General features: G+C 29.1%; 1 protein-coding gene across 2 annotated transcripts in view; it reads left to right on the top strand.

Annotated features, from left to right (window-relative positions):
• The window catches only part of LOC126737540 (uncharacterized), a 256,720-nt gene that overhangs the window by 30,281 nt on the left and 203,153 nt on the right, over nucleotides 1–23,286 (top strand). The gene's annotated exons all lie outside the window — the stretch shown is intronic.

Genomic DNA, 23,286 nt, shown 5'->3' with positions numbered 1-23,286 from the left:
CTAGACAAAACAACTTGGCATATCCAACCACGACTCGTAAAACTCATGGACAGGGGATCTTAAAATATTTTGCTCCGAGATTGTATAACATGCTCCCAAATGATATAAGGATGGTTGAAGGCTTTAACTCTTTTAAACGTAAAGCCAAAAGCTGGATATTTTTAAAGGGTAGAGAAGTTTTTAATGATTTAATAAATCTTAAATGCATCCAATAGATGCTTTTTATTTCAGGGTGTTTTGAAATATCAACTTACAGGCTTATATTGTTTTGAGTGTACCCTGAAACGAACTTTCTAACCTGGTTATAGTCTGTTTACCTAATAAAAACATAATAACCTAAATTTGACATTTACCCGATTATGTAACCATAAATCACGCACAAGTGCTTATAATGTGCTTCAGTGATATTTCTAAACGTTTATATTTTTTTATTTATTGTATTGGTTAATAAGTATATTATGTATGTATATTGTTTAAAAAGTATCGCCGATATTGCGTAAGCTATTGTTGGAAAAGGACTTTGTTTTCGTTGCATGAAAGGTCTAAAATTACCGACTACTTGCGTATTATTAAATGCCATTCATGTACCTGGAATAAATTAAAAATGACAACAATGTAAATTCGATTTTCTTCCAGGCACTTAGGGATTTTTTTCTTCAACTGTCTGGAAGAGTTAAAAAAATACAACAGTGTTAACTTTATTTTCTTTCAGACAGTTAACAACTACTGTTTTATTCTAGAAAATAATTTTCCGATTTCTTCCGCAATTGCCTGAAAAAATGAAAAACAAGAGCAATATAAATTTGATTTTTTTCCATAAACTTATGGAATTTACCTATTTCCAATAGCTTGTTACAATTTACAAAGATAATGTTAGTTGTTCGATATGTGCGAATAAACATTATTCTAAGCCGTGTTCTGCGCAAGATTTAAAATGTATAAATTGGACTAGGTAAAATAACCGTAATAATAAAACACAGAGGAAATTACTATCTGATCATACGGTCTCTGATCAAAATTGAACTCTGTATCAAAACTATATGGTAAGTTTAAATTGAAAGGTAATTATTGGGTTATACAGATTACTACGGTTTTTTCCTGTTATTATATTTTAATTTTTTTTCTCAAACTTCAGTTGAATATCCCCAATTTAAATGTAAAATGCCTCTTATCGAATTTTGTGGAATTTAGGAACCTTGTAGCTCATAAGTATGATGTTATTGAAGTGTCAAAAACGTAGTTAAATGAAGTTCTCTTTTCAAAGGCAATATCATTGCCTAACAATAGGGTTGCCGTCGTTGTGGATTTATGTCAAGTCTTTGATTTTTTATAGTGTTGTCGGAATTGACGCATATGTGAGTTTTAAGGATATTTTTTTGAAGCTAAAAATAAGTCTTTATAGTCTTGCCGTTCTATTGAATTATCATCGTCCGAATACGCGTATTTTTGAAATTTTATAATGATCATATTACTCAACTTTTATCATCGTATCTTCAATAAATATAAGTGACCTTAATATTGACATGTTCAAATCAAATTCAATATCACTTCATTCAATTTAACTTCTTGCATTAGTCTGGATACGATCAGCTTATTAATAATTCTACCAGAGTAACAAATATATCACTTGGCCTGGAGCCATTTTTTGGTAACTTCAAATCGGATTTGTCGACATAGCGGTACTGTAGCATCAAATACAGGTGATGTTTTATTAGCTTCCCACAATAAAAATATAAAAACCATCTATTTTCACTCACGTCAAAATAATTATCCTTCATTATTTATCAACCAGTCAATGAATAAATTTTTAAATAAACACTCTTATAATAGTCCAATAATCCTGAATACATATCAACCAAGAATAGAAAAAATATTTTTCCAGGCTTATAGTACAAATCGCATAAATACATAAATTTACTGAAAAAACCAAGCAAAAGCGTATAAGCTTCGCACTAAAATTATATTAAAATTTGGTTTTTAATAGTGAAGTAATAAGTTTGTATTGTCATACTGATATAAATAACAAAATCTTTATTGATGTTTTCTTCTTAAATCATGGCAGATCTCTAAATTATTTCGACTGTGTTATCCAACAACTTGTGTTGGTAAATTTAACGTTTCATATTATTTTTCACTATCTTTAAACTCGTAGATGTCAATTTTATTTTATTTTTTCTAATTATAATGTCAGTGGCATGTTTTATGTAGTTGTCAAGCAATTGGCGGTATATTTTGAAGGTATGTTGTGCTAGATTACTTTGCTTTACTTTGTTTTACATGTGAACCATTTTCCTTTTTTTATATCTTTATACAGTGAGGCTCTTAATTTTTGTATAAGAGTTCCCCTCTTATCTTTTGAACGCGTTTATACAAAAATTTGGTACACTTCATTAGCAATCTAAATACAACTTTTTGATCCCTAGCTCAAATTGCAAAACTTTTAAAGTGCAAAGTTTTAAATAGAATTAAATAGAAAAGGGTCATGCGATACATCGTTTGAAAGCTCCCACGGAATGCTTTATGGCCCTAGAATTATAAGTCATTATTTCTACCCACAGCAAAATGGCAGCCTTTTAAAGTATAATTCTTCGCATTTTTATTTCCATTTAAAACACCTAATTAAACTTTAGATAACACAGAATTATAACTATTTTACTACAAAAAATAATAAAAATGTGCACTATTAACTTCAAGACAGTAAAATAATCCATAAAAAAGTCCAGAGGTGTAAGATCGGGCGACCTGGCTGGCCACTCGGTAGGCCCTTGACGAGCAATCCATCGATTAGGGTTAGTATTAGTCAAATATTCTCTAATATTTCTACTGAAGTAAGGCAGTGCTCACTGCTCAATCTTGTTGAAAAACTGTTTCCAACTCATATTCATGAGGATTGTTTTCACTAATCTCAAGGATCAGTGATTCTACGGCACTTTCTAATATAAATCTAATATAACTAAAGGTCCTCTGTCAAATTTTGGTCTTTACTTCACCTGAACAAGTGTATTAAAGACTCCGCAAATTACTGGTGGCGCCCTCTATGACATTTTAAAAAACGTTAATTTTAAGATTTGCTATATAAAAAAACTCATTGTCCAAAAAGGGAAAAAATAAAAAATAGATGCTATATTTATAGCCAAAATTCAAAAGAGTTAAGTTGTCATCGTTTATATCATATCATATTAAGTTTATCATCATGTATCTTGGTTGTCTTTGACTTTCGGATTACCAAAATATCTTTCTTTTTTAGGCGGAATTTGCTGTAAAACTATTTACCGTTATGTATGGGATACCCTGTATATATTTTCGTTGTAAATATATTACTTTTTTTATTATTTAATTTTTTTACTAGTTTTGGCCAAATACTTTGATGGATATTTAACTCAAGGGGCACTATTTTATAATTATCTAAATTAAAAAGACTTTTTTAAGAACTTTAAAGAACTTTACCACGTTACCAAAATATGTTGGGAGAATTTGGTTACATTTACTAAGGTAGTAGGCAAAAATAAATATCAAACCAACTTATAAACTATTATAATGAGCCATATTATTATTAAAATCGAAATCTCTTGTAAATACAGTGTGGTGACTTTAACTAGAATAAATTCATTTAAAACTAATCAAAATTTATCTCGCAAAATTCGTGAGACCCGTCGATTTTTGTTTATTTTTTTTTCACATTTCAAGATAGTTTTTTATAATAGTATTTAATAGAATAGTATTTTTTCACCTACAGGGGCGGTCCAAATTAATCCCAACTTTTTTTTTCAAATGGAAAGCCACTTTTTTTAAACTCTCATTGAAAAGAGCCCTTTTTCTTGATTAAATTGCTTTATTTACTTTTGTGATTATCTAAAGGAGAAATACGAAAAAAAAACTATTAAATTATTAAAAGTTGCGCTAAATGTATAAGATGCTCAAAATGAGCACCATTTACTTGTTGGCAAAGCCCAAGACGATAATAAAATTCGTTTCTGACATTTTCTAACACTTCTGGAGATATTTGTCGGATTTCTTGCCTAATACGTTCTTCGAGTTCGTCTAGGTTTCCTGGTTTGCTCATATAAATTTGACTTTTCAAATTTCCCCACAGAAAAAAATCAAGTGGGGTGAGATCGAGAGAACGTGCCGGCCACTCGATTGCACCTCTTCTACCAGTCCATCTGTTTGGAAAATTGTCATCTAAATACTGGCGTACATTACGGGCATAATGTGGGGGAGCACCATCTTGTTGCATTCAGATTCTTTTATCATAAAAATCTGGATCGAACTGACTCGGATATAAGGTACGTAAGACTGGAAATAGTTCATGTTCAAGAAATTCTAGATATCTTTCCCAAGTTAAAGTATCATTGAAGAATATGGGCCCTATAACTTGCCTGCCAATTATGCCAGCCCAAACATTAGTTTTCTGGGAATATTGTGTATTAGTTTCCCTTACCCAGTGTGGACTCTCGTCAGACCAGTAGCGACAGTTCTGCTTATTAACATGGCCATTTAGGGTGAATGTAGCCTCATTAGAAAAAAGGATCCACTACGAAGATATGCGATTTTCGTCAATGGCGTTCATGATTATTTCACAGAACTGAACTCTGCGATCTGGATCGTCTTCCAATAACTCTTGAACAGGTTGCATTTTATAAGGTCGTTTGTTTGCACTTTTTAAAATTTTTAGCACTGATTTATGATGAATAGAGTTTTCGCGAGCTACTCTTCTGGCTGCAGTTACCGGATTTTCTTCCATCGCTAACAATACATTTAATTGGGTGTTTTCGTCGATTCATGAAGAAGACCTTTGTCTTGAAACATCCCTCACGTGCCCAACTTCTCGAAATCTGCTTTCGATTTTACTAACCGTACCTTGGTTGATAGGTGGCAAATTTGGATATTTCTGCCTGAATAAGTGGACAACCTCTAGCTGAGTACGACTTCTGTCCCCATAACCAATTATCATTAAGATTTCAATCTTGTGGTATTCGGATTAATAGGGCATTTTTTCAATATAAGTTAACTTATTTAACAACTGGTTGAAATTCACTTTAACAGTGACACTTCAAAAATGTCAAGAAATGTCTCGATACCAATAAAATAAACAAATACGCCAAAAATTTACCAACACAAAATATTTCGAGACTTTTAATAATTTAATGGTTTTTATTTTTTTTTCGTATTTCTCCTTTAGATAATCACAAAAGTAAATAGGGCAATTTAATCAGGAAAAGGGGCTCTTTTCAATAAGAGTTTAAAAAAAGTGGCTTTCTATTTAAAAAAAAAAGTTTGTGTTAATTTGGACCGCCCCTGTAGGTTAAAAAATACAAAAACTATCTTGAAATGTAAAAAAAATAAACAAAAATCAATGGGTCTGAGGAATTTTGCGAGATAAAATTTGATTAGTTTTAACTGAATTTATTCCAGTTAAAGTCACCACACTGTATATAAAAACAAATTCTACTGATAATTTAAATCATTGCACTTTTTAATTTTTTTACAATTTTGTAAGTTACTTCTTTTTAATAAAGCAAAATAAAGAATATTTGATTGTGATTTTTTTTTTAACAATTATGATCTTAATCTTTGATTTTTATATAACTCTTAGATTTTTAGGATTCTTTTTCGTAATTTAATAAATATCTACCAACCGAAAATAAAATATAAATTTAAAATTTTTGATGCTGCTGTTACTACATAAGAAAGTAATAAAAGTCAATGTTAAATTAATTAAAATTTAAAAGAGACTAATGCCCACATTTACAAAGCTGAGAAATAAAAATATAAAAAATTTATAAATATTACAATATACACCAAGCAATGTAAATACTAAAAAGTAAAACTAGACTGTTTAAATTTAATAAAACAATTGAGAATATTAAAATAAAAAGGATACCATAATATAACATAATAAAGAAACAAATAAAAAAAACAAACAATAAAAAGTAATAAAAAAGCTATACAAGATATTGAGTAAAAGTTATTTATATGTCTAAACGTAGTTCAACATAAATGCCAGTAAATTGATTTAAAATTACATTACATTTTAAAATTGAATGATGAATCAGATCCTATCACTTTTAAATTCCTCAAGGGAATAATATGCCCTTCATTTTAACTGTTGTTTACCTTTGAAGTGACTATTACTTTTTATATTTTTAATAGGAAAATGGTTATTCATTTTTATCTCTATATAAATAATTAAATGTTTATTAACTTACTTCTTCTTAAGTTAGTAACCTAATAAAAAATTAATTATTATTTAACTTGACTCTTTGCAAAACTCCAGAATTGAATCCAGTACTATCTCAAATGTAATTCTATTAAGGCAAAATAAATTCTTCTTATAATATGTTGCTCTAAATAATTGATCCTGACCATTAAGGCATAACAAGCTGATGCCAATCTCTTTTTTGCATTTTGAATTTTTTTTTACTATTTTTACTATTTAAAGTGACATTGCTTAATGTTACTTGCGGAGTATTTAAAAGATAATATGCTAGATTTTGAGTTATTAAATAGTAGCTTGTTGCTATTGCACCACTCGATTGTCACCCTATTATCAGGATTAATGATTTCTCTTAAAGTATTTTTGTCTGTTCCTAGCCGTAGTATAGCTGTATCATCAGCAAATAGTACAAATGATCCACTAATACCATAGAGAAATGAATATTAAATATTATATACATATATACTTTTAATTACTCTATGACTAATACTAATCTTCCCTAAGTTATTTACATAAATAAGAAACAGAATCGGTTTAAGCACTGTGCCTTGAGAGATTCCATACTCAATACTCTGATTTTCCAACAAATTGTTTAGGCCCTTTACAAATTGCTTCTTATTAGTGAACTACGATTGAAGCCAGTTTAAACCTCTATATCTGAACACATAATAGGATCGTTTCTAATAACTTAGGGGTTTTAAAATTAAACAATTAAACAAACAATTAAAATTAAAAGTTGGGTCCTTTTATTCATTGAGCATTCTTACACTTTTATCTTTCATCATTATTTTATTTATTGTAGGCAAATCATCCAACTAGGAAAAAATACTACCATATTTTGCTTAAGTAAAGAAATGTCTACAAATAATGAAACGAATACCATAATTTTTCTAAACCAAATAATAACATAGACCGTTCAGTGTTCGATGCACCCCCTTCACGTATATATCTGGTATTTACCTTTTCATAGTTGTTGACGTCAAGAACGCCCGCTACACGCTCGCCAAGACTCTTGTGTTATGCGTCCAGGTTCGCCAGGTGTTCCTCGAGGACCTCGTGCATCTGTAATCGTCTCGGTAGGCCGTGGGAACGATTTCTTCAGGAATTCTCACGCGTATGGCACGCATTTGGCGGACGACAGGCATACGCTCGCGCCCTTTAGTTTTCCAACTATTTATTTGAAGAATTTTGTCTTAAAAAAAAATTTAAAATTTAAAAAACTTTATAGTTTCTAAACATCTTATTAATAAATATAAGAAAGTGAATAGGCAAGATTTTTATATGGCGAAGAAAAGAGCTTTTGAGTCTTACATAAAAATCTTGGAGAGGTAACAATGTGGATTTTCATAAAAAATTACTCTTTTTCTTTAAATAATACCAATAATGGCTCAGGCGCAGACGTTCAATAATTTCAGCAAGGTTAATGCTGAAATAAATTATCAAAGGTCTCCCAGTGCTGAAAAGTGTTTTGATAATCTCTTTTTAAATTTACATAAAACTACTACTTTCAACTTTAAGTTACCAACTTTCAATAAAGTTAGGAACAAAATCTAAAAAAACAGCAAGAGTAGGAATTGCTTTGACATTACCACTACAATTATAAAATCATTAAAAAATATCTCATATCCCCTAACTTAAGTTAACAAGACACTGACTCTTAGCTGAAGTCTTTCCTACTGTTACCATCTATCGCTCTTTATCTGTTGTCAATATATTCCAAAATCTTTCGAGCTATATTAAAAGAGCAAATTAATTTCCATTTTGAGCAATCAAAAACGTTAGCTATTAATGGCCTCTTGGATCTTGTTGTAGACGGTCTTGAGACTAAATTGGATATATATGCCTTTTTCAATGATCTAACGGAAGCGCTCGGCTGTGTCTCACGCCCAATTTTACTTAGAAAACTTGCTCATTACAACTTTGTCAACAACAGTTTTGTCTAATCTTACCTTTTTGACCGAACCAAGTATATATGGTACCATAACCAGAAGTCTCAAAAAGAGCAAATTAAATCAGGAGTACTTCAAGAGTCTTTACTAAGATCTCTTTTATTTTTAATTTACATCAATTATCTGTCGATTGGTGGATATTGTATGTGAGACTAGTTCTAATATAATAAATTGATTTATACTCAATCATCTTAGCGTCAACAGATCTAAAATTTAAAACTTCACTTTTTACTAGGATACTCTTAACCTCTTACCATGTAATCCGTATCTTAAGTTTCTTGAAGTCATATTAGACCCTGGCCTCCCTTAGAAGGAACATGTCATACAGCTGAATAAGAAGCTATTAAAAATAATTTTTCTTATAAAGGCTCTATCCGGACACTCAGGGCAGCCTACAACGTATACTTTTTGTCCCATATACCTTATGTCATCTTAATATGGGAACATATTCAGTATTCACTTAAAAAGATTTTTTTTAGTTCTAAGACCATGCGTGCGAGTTTTGGCTGGACTGAATTATCGAGAGAGCTGCCAGGAGTATTTTATTTCTTTAGACATTCTTACTAGTACCTTTCCACCCCTGGACATATACAAATGTCTTGCTTATCTTCAGAACAATGTCTCTCAGTTATCAGCACACAGTGATTTACATGAACACTTAACTCGGAATTTGATTTAATTTTTGGTATCTAGGGCACAGGAGCACAGGATCTGTGATCTAGGGTTTAGATATTTTGTCGCCTTAGACACATTCCGGATCCAGATGACGCTAAGGCATATTTGACATTTGTATCTCGTTGAGCAGCTTTGAAGCAATTTTCTACTGCTTTTTTTATTTTATTTAGGTTATTCAATAATTCCATTTATTTAATGTAATTCTTATCTTGATTTAATTTTTTATTTTATTCCAGAAATTTGACGTAATGTTTGGATACCAGTGATTGGAATTTCTGTCGCGTTAGGTAGAGAGACAGAAAAAACATTTTTCATGAATCACATATTAGACAGAAATCGGCTTAATTTTAATCTAATTTAAACGTGGTTATTGATTTTCGGATTCACCTGGCTGTGATGTAAATTTGGGATTTTTATGCCCTTCAGATGTTTTAACATAATTTCTAAGTTTTTTATAGATTTAAAATTATTTCATATTTTTAAATTTGATCCAGACGTTTAAATATATTCGACATTCTATTTTAGGTATTCAATGACTTCCATTCATTTAGTATAATTTTTTATCTTTTATTTGCATTAATTTTTTGTTTTATTCCAGAAATTAGACATAATTTTGGGTTATCATTGAAACCATTTATAAATATAGTTTTTTCGGATAATTGGTATACATTTAACTTATGCATCTTGATTTGTTCACGTAATCTTAATAACCGGAATATCCCAAAATGTAAATTAAATATTTTTTTATTTTCATATATTTGTTATTAGAATAAATACGGCATAGTCCATTACTTGAAAAAAAATTAAAATTGAACTTATTGCTTGTAATATATGGGATTCCGATTGTCAATTTACTACATCAATTGGAAGATATTATAAGACCCTACTCAGTATGTAATGAATTTTAAAAAACAGAATTTACCCTGCAGAGAGGATCTACAGGTTTAATGAACTTAAAAACATGAATTAACTAATTCAAAAAATATTTTTAAATAATAAATAAATATCTAAGTATAAAAACTAATTAACAAAAAAATGTTTTTCCTTATTTTTACTTTCACTGTATATTATTTTTTATAATAATGTATAGATAACAACATAAAGAGATTTAAATTCAAGTTCAGATATATTAAAAATATTATTATTACATTTATTTAATAGTACTACGAAGTAATTCTTAGTATGTAACCTTAGTTTATTAAACCTAGCTGAACTTATTCTACACACAAATTTATAGATTATTAGGATAGAGTTTTAACCCAGTGGTAGATAACGAAGAATTGCCTAAAGCCCCAAAAAAACATCTTGGGGCTTGTATAACATGACTCCTCACAAGAGTAAAAAAAATAAACATATTGTAAAGAGGTAAGATATTAGATATAGAACATAAAAGATAAAAAAAAAGACATGATAGATATTATTAATGTTTAGAAGATTATTTTCGTAAAATAAAAGATGTGACGGGTACATGAATATGATTTTTAAAATGGCATGTTGATATGTTAATAAGCACAAAGCTTTCTTAGGTTACAATTCTATAGACTACCCCACACAACAATACCTTATCTAAGCATCGACTCGACCAACGACGTATACAAAATAATTAACATTTTGGAATAAAGGATTTCACGTAATTGGTGGAACTTCCAAGTTCTTTTAGAAAAAATAAGTGCAGTATCATCTGCATAGGAAACAACAGTACAGTTTCGTAAAATAATATCAATAATACTTATATATATCAGAAAGAAGACAGGTCCTAGAACAGTGACTTGAGTAGCAGCACATTCTATCAATATTACGAGACCGTTTTGCCACTAACCACAACTCTTTATTTTAGACTCGATACATATTTCGCTAGCGATGCTGGCATCTTCAGGAGAAGATTAAAACTGTTTAATAAAAACTTTAAAAAAATTTAAGTTTTAATCCTCTCCGGAAGATGCTAACGTTAGCGAAACACGTATCGAGAGTAAAATTAAGAGTTTTGGTTAGTTGTAAAAATGTTTTGTGATTTGAGTGTTACACCAAAGATTTCAACCGTCTGATCTTAACCGCCTGGCTTCGGTTTCATAAGAAATTTTTTATTGAGTTGGAAGGTTCATCTTCAATCCTTTTTTTTTGCTTTTGAAAGACGAATAAATATAGCCAAATTTATTTGTTTGTTCTGGTAATTTAGATTTATATGATTTATTAGATTAAAGCTGCCATCTTCTGTACTTCTTTGACTTCGAAACCCGTATTTTTTCTCATAAAACAATCCGTTGGTATCAAGAACATTTTCTAATCGTTCTTTATACCAGCAAAATTATTTATAACTGATATGGTTTTAATACCTGTAGTTATTGATATCTTGCTTATTTCCAGATTTAAAAACTGGTATTACAAATACGGTGTGCACAGATGAAATCTTATCTGACTCAGATGAGGAAGTGGTTTTTAATGTATGAATATGTCTTATAATTTCGTTTTCATTTATGATGCTTAAAAATATAGAGTTGTTATGTATTTTATGCTCATTTTGTAAAGGTTTGTTATGTTTTGGAATTTATTTATTTTTATTTTATATTTATAAAAAAAATATGAAAAGGTTTAGATAGTGCTTTTTCATTGGTTGTCAGTTTTTTCTACGCAGTATTTAGTTAATAGTTATAGCGGCGATTTTTTTCACACTGTCTGGTTTCATTTAAAAGGTTCCCGGTTTTTCATAATTACTTTTATAGGTAGATATTGGGGTTTTAAAATAATTGATCTTAGCCACTTTTAAAATTTTATTTATTGAGATTCTATATTTTTTGTAAACCTCCATATTTTCTAGTAAAAGATTTGCTTGTAGATTTTATTTCATGTCATTGCTTTTATTAATTGAAACAATAGTGCCTTGGGTAATCCAGGGCTTTCTTTTTCATATGTTAGTTTAACATTCTTACTACTTAGGCTTACATATAATGGGAGTTTATTTTAAAAATTGTATAGGACTCATTAATTTCAGTACGTGAAATAACGTCTATCTAAGAATCATTTTCTAGTTGCTTGCTAAATGATGTGTAGTCAAAATATGTTTTCTATTACTCTTAAAATGACTTTTCTTAATGGATACACCTAATAAATAATGGTCAGTACACTTATATCAATTTTCTTTGAAATAATAATCTTTAAATCTCCTGCAAACATCTCAGTATCATTTAATTTTAATTGTTAGAGATTAAGAATATTTTTTGAGGTCTTTAAGAAAAACATTTTAATTAGTTGAGGTCAATAAGTTCCGATTATATTAAATCGTGCATTATTTATTTCAATTGTGCATCTCAAGATATTCGCTTCTGTACAATTAATTATTTTGCAATTTGCGTTTAAATATTTACGAACAAACATGACCATTATGATCCTTTATATCTTGGTAAATTTTCCATGTTAAATGTCTTAGACAGGACTAAAATGTCAATATTTTTTAAGTTTAGTTCATGTAGGAAAATTCAAAGTTCATCAAACATTTTTTGTAGGCTTCCGATATTTAACTGAAGGATATTGAAAATTTGATTTTTTTTCTAATAGATTACTTAATTCACTACAATCATTCAATATTTCTGTCTCGAAACAACCGCTTCTCTTCACCTCATTATTAAATTCAAGGAAGTGAAACATGGTTAACCTTAACTTAAGATTTAAGCTTGATCAAAACTAAAACGGAAGATCGTAAAAACTAAAAAACAAAGTAAAATCAATAAATTATAAAAACTTAACTAAACCCAATATCTAATTAAATACAAGACCAAGGCTAATTAAACACAAAACTTAAAGTCGCGGAAGTCTGAAATTAAAAGATGGTAAAATTCATGTTTAAAATTGTAATTAGGACATTAGAACATAACACAAGAATAGTATAGGATAGAGTTAGTAAAATTTTGACTGAAAATACTAAAATAGAAAATGGGACATGATATAACTAATTTAAATGACTATTTAATAGAAATTTACAAAAATAGGTGTAAGAAATAGTAAATAGGAAACATGCTTTATACTCATTTACTAACAAAATCAGTTATTAATTATTACCGCCACTTTACTTTTTCTGTCTTTTCTTCACTTTACTTTTTCTGTCTTTCTGTTTTTTCTTTAGTTGATTAATTTATTGCAGTTATTCTATGGTAAGGCGTTTCGGTTTCCACTGGATTATTATGCAGGTGTGCTTTAGTCGCCTCTTGGTCTGTTTGGTTAGTTTTCTGGCTAGGTACTCTGATTTCCTGACTTCTGATTTTAGTCAAAAGGTAGGATGAACTTGTAAATGAAACTGTTACTTAGGTGGGTGGTGAACTCGTATTGGGAAAAAATGAGCCTTTTTTCTGCTATTTGTTCAAGAAATGCTTTCTTAGCAATAGCGTTTAGTATTATATTCGTCCTGATTTACGATTAATCTGCCATTATTAATCTTAGCAGGAATTATTTTTCCCTTGTCCTTTGCTAGTTTACTACTCGCTCGCACAAATCGCTCGTACAAATTTTACTACGGGATATAGATAAAAAAGCTGCAAAAGCCCATCGACTTTACTACAAACGCTTTCCCAATAGATTAATTTTAACAGAAAGGACTTTCACAAGGCTCCATGCCCGACTATGCGCAACTGAATTTTTAACTGCTAATACTGAGCGCGTTGATAGATCAAAAATAATAATGACTTATCAATTAGAGGAAGCAATTCTGCAAGCAGTGGAAAATGATTCGACAACTAGTATGCGAAGATTATTTTTACAGTTTGACATTGGCTATCAAAGGGTTTAGAGGGTTTTGTACTCAAATTTACTTTATTCATATCTCATTTAACGGGTGCAAGCACTGTTGCCAAGAAATTTTCCTGCACGATTCGAGTTTTTTCGGTAGTTTTTACAAAAAAATGCTCAGAATCCAGCTTTACGTCTAAAATTCTATTTACAGGTGAGACAAGTATTTCATGGAAAGCCATCAGAAACTTAATACCACAATAATCAATTTTGGAACTACGAAAATCCTCATGCCATTGGAGAAAATGAATGCCAACAGCAGTTTTTGGTGAATGTGTGGGCAGGAATTCTTAAGCGCCCCTCACACGATCAGTATTACTGACAGTCTTGAAGACTGACAGTATTTCGTTAGTATTTTTCACGCGAACTCACACGATCAGTATTTTCTATCAATCATCAGTCTGCTCGAATCGTCTCTTGAAGTGTGTTCAGTCACCAGTCTACTGATTTGCTCCAATCCTCTGCTGCTTGAAGCAGTTAAAGCGTTCGCGTCATTTATCTGTTAGTTATTTTCCTGTGGATTTTAAAAGAAAAGCTTGCGCTGCTATTATAATTTTATATTTAACAAGTGCTAAACGTAATAAGCAAAAGAGACGCTGGATTAAGCAATGGATTAGTCAACGTGAAAAATATACCTATCTGAATTTATTAAATTTTATTAAAGAGACATATATATCCCGAGGATTACAACAATTATTTCCGAATAACAAGTGTAGGCTACAACGAACTTTTGGACTCGGTTAAGCCTTATATTATGAAACAACGAACAAACATGAGGGATCCTATATATCAGCAAATCAAAGATTAGCAGTAACTTTGCGTTTTCTGGCAACTGGAAGATTATTCGAGGATTTAAAATATTCTGCTGTAATTTATCCTACTACTATAAGTGAAATTGTCATGGAGACTTGCAATGCAATATCTGAGGCGCTTAAAGGAAATAAACAACTTTTAAACTTTTTTTACATACCTTGGTTCGATTCATGGAGTTTTTTCCTTTATCTAGTATTTCCACGTCAGATAAAAATTGAAGTGCATGAAACGTCCACGCGCTTGGTTCATACATATCGTCTGTTGCATTTCCAGTCCATTTGGAATCCTTAATGTTTTTCACTCTCGCCTAAAATTGCTTCTTAGCGTATTTTTCATTTGTTTTATTTGTTTTTTTACATCGTCAATGGTCGCATTTGGTTTGTACTGCACAAAAATTTTAAGCAGTGCTTTATAACCTCTTCTTTTCTTATCTCTGTCACAATATTTAGATATACTTGAATTCCACGATTCGGGCATAGACCTATATAGGTCTATAAATTGCATTAAAATATATTTTCTTCCTTTTTCTTCTGCTTCACACAAATCAGGTGAAGCTATCGAGCTCAGAACGGTTGTTTCCTTCCATTGTGCACAGTACTCAACTTATCTCTGCCTCTGTCTCTGCACGGTGCACGATGCAATTCAGACTGAAGACTGTTGGAATGATTAACAGTCTCGGTCAGTATTTTCATCAATCTTTTAGCTCCGCCCCCAATGACTGACGTGATCGGGATCCCGAAAATCACATCAGTCATTCATTCATGTCAGAAATACTGATCGTGCGAGGGGCGCTTAAAGCTTGATCATCTTATCGGACTACATTTTCTTCCTCCTCGACAGAATAGTAACACTTACAGACAATTTCTAGAGGAAACATTGTTAGGTCTGTTGGAAGAAGTATCACTAGCAATAAGAAATACATTGCAAGATAGCGCACCTGCTCATTTGGTGCTCAAAACTATCTAGATAACATTGTGCCTCAGCAATGGATTGGATCCCCAGACCTAAATCCTCTGGACTATTTCCTTTTCAGATATCTGAAATTGCCTGTTTATGGGACGCTAGTTGTGTATGAAAATGATTTAACAAACGGAATTGTAGATTCTTCTAATATCATACGCGACATGCCAGTAATATTCCAACGTATACGAAAATCGGAGGGAAGAAGATTGCATGCTTGTATTGACAGTCGTAGTTCTCATTTCGAGCATTTAATTTAATAAAAATTTGAAGATATTTAAATCTCAAGTAAGTTTTTATTATTTTTCACAAAAATTAAGCAACGTTCAAATAAGCCCAACACTCTGTATCTCAAACAAAGTGAAATATGTAAAATATGAAAAATATTATACCTTATTCTCAAATTTATACATTGTTCTCATTAAACTCCTTACGACACTCACAAACACAATTTAATTCCGACTTAAATAGGTTACACATATATGTTAAAGCTCATTAATTAAAAATTAAACCCTTCAAAATCATGTCTCTTATTTCTAGGATCCAATAGAAATAACATAGAACATGTTTCTTAAGACTTTAAGACTTGTGGTTGAAATAGACAATACAATAGTACCGGTAGTTAATGAAGCAAAGAATTTGGGTATTATTTTTGATAATACTTTGTTTTTTTTAGCCCACAGAAACAAAAAAATTGCCACTGCTTATATGCGCTTAAAATATTTAAATAATCTAAAGCGTCACTTACCGAGTGAAACCAAGTATTTTTTGTGCTCTTTAATATTATCATTGTTTGATTATGGTAATATAATCTACAATAACGCAATTACATCGGCAGTTTTATCTTCTATTCAAAAAGTGCAAAATTCCTGTATGCGTTTTTCCTTTGTTATTTGCTACAGAAGTCATATTACCCCATATCTTAATAATCATTTTATCTTTTTATTGTCAAATAGACGCAAATATCACATCTACTCTATCGTATACAGAATTTTAAATTCAGAAAACCCACCATATCTAAGAAAACTTTTCAATGTGCATGAACACAACCATAATACCAGACGGTTTAATATTTTTAGGGTTCCTTAACATACAACAGCAGCTTTTCAAAAATCGTTGCAGTTCAGTTGTGGAACAATTTGCCTCATTTTGTTAAAGATTATTCTTTTTATAAGTGCAAGAAATATGCTTATGCAGTCACAGTATGATTCCTAATAATTAAATATGTATTAAGGTAAATGTCAATTGGATTTTTTCCAGTCTCTTTTCATTCAGGTTGTGTCATATTCATGTAGCTGTACTGGGTCAAGTCTACACTTACATTTTTATTTTGCATTTAACAAGATATACCTGTATCATATTATTTATATTCATATATAATGAATGTGTTTCCTCTTCTGCGCTTTCCTGATTTAGTCGCTGCCTACCTTTGCCCTGTGTACATAAATATAAATAAATTCTATTTTTTTAATTTTTTTCATACATATCAAAATGTATCGAAGAAAATATTCTTACGTAAGGTTTTTTTTTCCCTTTTTATTTTGTTTCCTTTGTTGTTGCTTTTTCTTGAGGATGTATCACTTAAAAGTGCCTCTTACAGAGGTACTTTTGAAAAACGGTTTTTATAATCGAGATGCATTCCTATTTGCTAACTTCACTTACATCATAAGTAGAACTGTTTTGTAATTTTTAATATTGGCAAATAAATGTTTTGAATTTGAATTTGAAAGTGTGTCATGACATATGTTTATATGAACTTTTTTAATTGGAAAATACAAGAAATCACTCCTTAAAAATAAAGTCATCACTTATGTTACACCCTGTATAATAACGTCTATCCAAGTATCTATTTTTTTACAGCAAATCAGCACATCATACCTCCAAAACTTTGAAAAAGCCCTGGTTGCCACATGTTGCAAAAAATAAGGCTTTATAATGCCATGTATTGAAAACCCCATATTTACCGTACTATATAAATATATAATATTAACATTAAAGGCACGGGAAATGTATAATGATGATGTGCATGCAGTCGAATGCAAAGTACTTTTCTCACAATTACCGAAGCCGACAATTTTACAATCACTGTCTGTCGGTAGGATCATGTGATCTAGAGCTTATATGCCGGCAGTATCATCAACGCCGCGGTCATTCAGGATGAAGCATTAATTTAGCGCAATTAGGACTCTCGCAGAATCACAGCCCCCATGTAGTAGTAATAAAACTCACAAGTAGTTTATAAATAAAACACTTTTAAGCTGGTCGTATTAATTTCCTTGTTGAGGTCGCGTGTATAGGCACCGAGGATGGGGTTTTACATTAATTTCCTGTTAATAACAGATACATTAGTATGCAGCAATGAGATTCATAAAAAGTTAGTTAGACAGATCTAGTAGTAGGTGGATCTGTAAAGTTAAAGCAATAATGCTAGTACGATTTTTAAGGATAGAGTTAAAGCTAGCTAAAAATGTTTAAAAGTCTAAGTTTTAAAAAAATTATTTACCAATTATGTACTGAATTATATTATTCTAAAGTAAAGTTAATTTTTTTCAACATATTCTTAAAACCTAACTTTTTATGATGTAATGGGTATTTCTTGCTTTACTAGGTTTAATATTGAACAAATCTAATAGATGTTCACATTATTATAAATTTACATCTTAGATCCGTTGAGTATTTAGTGTTCAGATTTGACCCATAACAAGAATAGAATATATATTAACGATCGACATTGCACGTACTTTTAATATGCGGCTACTATTCTTTTCGATACTATCTGGTATTTTGCTTTTTTCGATCGAAAAAAGGCGCAATGCAGGCGATACATTGAAATGATGGAAAATCTGAAATTTATAAAAAATATATGAACCGCCTCAATATGCTACCCTGAGCAATGCCAAAGATAATTATACTAACGAATTATACTATAATTTACTACTAGTTTACTGTTATTTTCTTTGGCAATGCCTTTCTCTAATTGTATAAAATCAGATTGGACATCACTAAAAATAACTCTTAAGAGAGCATTATTACCTTTGCAAAACAGAATTAAACAGATTAAAAAAATATTTTTGGAAAAAAAAAGATTTTGCTTAGCAGCTATAACATTAGATTAATTATTTAAAATAAAATGGCAATATTTACCTGGAAAAAGAAAAAAAATAAAAAATAGTTTTAACAGAATTAAAAGAAAATAAATATTAACGGTTTTCAAAAAAGTTTTAAAAAAAATCGAAAATATTCCACATTGAAACAATATTTAAACTTTGTGAGATACTTAATAAATAAAGAATTTAAGAAACTGCCCTAAAAAATCACAAAAGTTTATATAGAAATTTGCTTTAATTGCCCGAAAAAAAACTTCTTATACTTCGTACAGGTAGTTGAACTTTATTGAAAAATCAGGAAGCAAAACAAATATAATTTTAATTTTTTACTTAGAATTGATCTGTAAAATTTTAACGGTAGGTAAACAAAAAAGTTATGTATGCATATTCTTAAATAATAAGAAAATGCATTTAAAAAGAATCCTAAAAGAAAAAAAAATTAAGTTGTCTAGATCAAATAAAAATATACGATAAGGTACCGTATATGATATACTACTAAAAAAATATATTCGTACGGTAGCAGGGGTGTAATTTACTTAATTTACCAAACCCTAAAGGAAAAAACAGTGTCATATGCGTATGACACAGTGGACATTGCTCTAAAAAATAAAATTGAACAAACTTATGCTTGTTTAAATGCTAACTTTCTTAGTTTGAGTATCGCCGTAATTAGACCGAAATGAGGCCGTAATATTTACATATTTTAGCGATTAAAACGATTTCTTAGTGTGAAAACACTCAAGCAAATATATTAAGCATTAGTAAAATTAGTTGTAAATTATGGTATCTTTATCTAGGGAGGTGGTTATGACAAATATTATGATGAAATCAAAACTGATTTAAATGTTTAAGGAATAATGGTTAAGAATGAAAGAATGTGGCCGAATTTTTAGCTTTCTACATTACCACCTTTAGTGGATTTTAAGACGCTTTTCATTTTGTCTATCCTGTCTATTATTTATTTTCTTTATTTAATAGAGGATAACATACCATCAAACGAGAAAGCATAATAACCTAAGTAGATTTATTGGTAATGTACATTTCGACACCCTAATTCCAAATAACTTTACATACTTGAAACTTATTGACTATATAAGCATCAATATTTACAATTTACTGCCACCGGAAATTAAAAGCATGAATTATTTTAGCATCCTTAAGTACAAAGTCAGGGAATATGCATACCTCCGAAATGGATAACGCAGGTATAGAGTGAAAAAGGGAAACATTTTTGTATACTAAGTGACCCGCAAAAGATCAACCGTCAATTGTTTTTTTTTGATTCTTCGGTATTTTTTATGAGAATTATAGTCTTAATATATTGATGTTACTGTGCTCACCTTAAATAAAAAGGATAATTTCATTACAATTTTCAGTTGCATGACTCTTAGCTTTGAAATGAAACTTCACAATTAAATAATACTTATGGGTAATAAGCAGTCCTTAAATTTAACCATTCTGACCTTATGTTAATCACGACAAATGAGCGTTTAAGTTACATTTCATAGCGTTTTTTACAATTAGTATTGATTTAGTATTGACATTCTGTATTCTTATTTATATTCTCCTGCATTCTCTTTGTGAGTTATAACCTAAATATTCTTAAAATTTTTCACTCCAATTGTGCTCAGTGTTGCACGATACCTTTTTACTGTGATTTTCTATAATTATTGAATACTAAGGACAAAGTTCATAAATAAGAATGGTTTTAATGCCGATTCTTTGCTATTTTTAGAATTCTACTATACTGTATTTCAGTTTTCGAAACTTCTATATCTATATATCTATCATTATACAGTTATAGTACCTTTGACTTTTTCTATTATAGAAACCAGACAAACACATCGTACTAAAATTTAAAATAAAGATAAAATTAATTATTGAAGTAAATTTTTAATATTTTTCTAATATAATTTAACAGAGAAACGGAAGAATTCAAAATTTTAAAAGTTAAGCATAACTTAAGTGACTACGACTGTTGCATCTCCTTGCATTTAAATTTTCCATTTTTTTTATTTATTATTTCTCTTATCTTTTTAATTTTTTTATTATGTTTTTTTACAATAGTACACGTCATGCATATATGCATATAAAATTTTTAATTGTGGAAGCTATTTGTTACAATTTTTGTTAAGTATTTTGAATATTAAGAGATTTGTTGCGATTTAAAAAAAAATTGTATACAGAATGACCCAAAATAGGTTAAATGACGGTTTTGCGTATTGTTTTAGATCCAACCGCATTTTATTTGCAAAAAAGTAGTTTAAATATCTTTAAAATGAAATTTTTGTGACTTTAATTTGATCAAGGCAAATAATAAGTTATATTTGGAATTTATTTTCTTAAATTCCTGTTAGATTTCCTATAATAGTTATGGTCTATTTTTTTGGTGCAATTATGCTCACTTTAAACGAAAAGCATAATTTAATAACAATTTTCAATTACATGATTCTTGGCTCTGAAGTAAAAAATCATGTTTAAATATTATTTGTGAGTTACAAGCTAAATATTTTTTTTTTAATTTTTTGAGTTCGGTCTTTTCTCAATCAAGACATATGTCAGGCAATATTTAATAGCAATTTCACGATTTTACAATAAAAATTCTTACCTGAAAATATTTTTAACGTCAATTTTTGTTTTTTTTTTTTAATTATCTCGAATTTTCTTATTGCCATAAATTAATGTGTGATTTTATTTTGTAATAATTTAATTACAATTTTTAATGTTGTTTTGGCTCTGAATTAAAAATTAATACATTTAAATTATTTAAACCGTTTTATTTTTTTTAAACATTTAAAAAAGTAATAATAAGTTGAATTAAACCTTACGTTGTTCCTTTTTTATTAAAACAAATCTTGTTTTTTTTAAGTATAAAATTATACTTAAGTTGCATAAAGTTATTATATTATTTTTTACCTAAAGTTACATAAGGTATTTATATATATTAATTATAAAGTAACTGTTTACATAAATTAAGCCTACTTTTACTATTAAAGAAAGCAGACAAAAAAATTCTTCATTAATCCCAAAAAAGTTAAATCCAATGTATTAAGGACGTGAAAAAACGCATCTTGAATCGGATCAAAAACCTTTAATCTATTTATCATGAGAATTTTATATGGCTGTTTTCTGCAATTTTTGAGAGCAATTTGGACAGTTGTATTTCTTAAATAATAAATTTAATGTTGGTCTCTTTTTTATTTCCAAGGGATGTAATTACCTAATTTTGTAATACGATAATACAAAATGCCTAATGTATTCATGCACACTCCATGACTCTGAAAAAAAAACATTTATTAATTTATAATTATTAATATTATTACAAAAAAAAATTAAATAAACAAAGATCAGGCTTCTTTAAAATTTGCCAATAAACACAATCTGATCTGAAAAGCTGCTCATCTAAGCAGAACCGTAAAATCGTTGCCGCTTTGAACCGATATAAGGTTCTTCTTGGATCGCTTATTGTTTTAATGGTGTTTCCATAAAACGTGCAAGTAAAAAAATTGGTCTATGGCGTTGTTGCTTTTTTTTCAACTTTCCCACGGTTCATCAACGTCGGATCGCGTGAACAAGCGACTTTACTGAAAAATCAGCAGCTCTCGCGATGTTAAATCGACTTTTTGGTCTTCGACTAGTCACGAAGACTTTTTCAATTATTATGAATTAAGCAGAGGTGGGATATTATGCAAAAATTTTAAGAATGGTATGGTATTATGTTATTATACTGGAATTAAAAAAATAATTTTGAGAAATATAGCACAGTTTGTGTATTCTTTATAATTTTTTAATTAACTTTTGTACAAAAAAAAAACATTTTTATAAATATAATAGGCGTTATAGCCTACTATTAAAATAGTTTTATGTAAAAAGCAAGTCTATGCTTAAGCTTGAAATACGAATGTCAAACAAAGAAGTAATTTTTTATATTAATGCAAAATTAAATGAATAAAGCAATTTTTAAACAAAAGTTTAATTTTTTTAATAGATATTTATCTTTCCCATTCTTTGCATCATTTTTTTGTAAATAAGTCATTAGAATTCCATATATTTTAATAGAGGACATATTTTCGTAAAAATTTCAAATATTGACCCAGTTTAATTAAAAATAAAAAACCAAAAATAAGATTTGGTCCTATTATTGGATTGGTTTTAACTAAATCTATTCAACAGTAAAGTAGTTTGTGTTTGAGCTATTTAATATAGATCATTTACTTCATTCGCCATTTTTTAAGAGCAAAAATAACAAAAAAAAATAACACCTGCAACCTTAGAATTTTACTTTTGCAAATAGTTTTTTTTAATATTACAAAATTAAGTTTATTAATTATTATTATTCCATTATATTAATATACAATTATTTGTAAAAATTGATTGAAGAAAAAAATTTGTAAACAGCTAATTCCAGAACTTAGGTTTGTACATTAATCATATTTTTACTTTTTATTATTTTATAAGAAGTAAGCGATTTTTTATAAAATAATAATAAGAGTAATATAATGAGTAATATAAAATCGTATGTTTAAAAAATTGAATTTGTAATTTTATGAAAGACATTTATTTACTCTTCTTATATGTCTTATAATAAAAAAGCATAAAATTATATAAAATTTCACAGCATAACTTAAATGGATACAATTATAAATATTGATTTTTTTATTTTTAAATCATAAAATATGTAGCACTTTATTTTAAATTATTCTTTGATGCTTTTTTTACATAATTTTATGATTTTTGACAAGTACTATGATTTTTAATAATTTAAGTTTATAATATTTTACAAAATTTG

Source organism: Anthonomus grandis, chromosome 6, assembly GCF_022605725.1.
Source record: "Anthonomus grandis grandis chromosome 6, icAntGran1.3, whole genome shotgun sequence".
In the NCBI taxonomy this organism is placed as follows: domain Eukaryota; kingdom Metazoa; phylum Arthropoda; class Insecta; order Coleoptera; family Curculionidae; genus Anthonomus; species Anthonomus grandis.
This window is presented reverse-complemented; position numbering and strand designations above follow the sequence as displayed.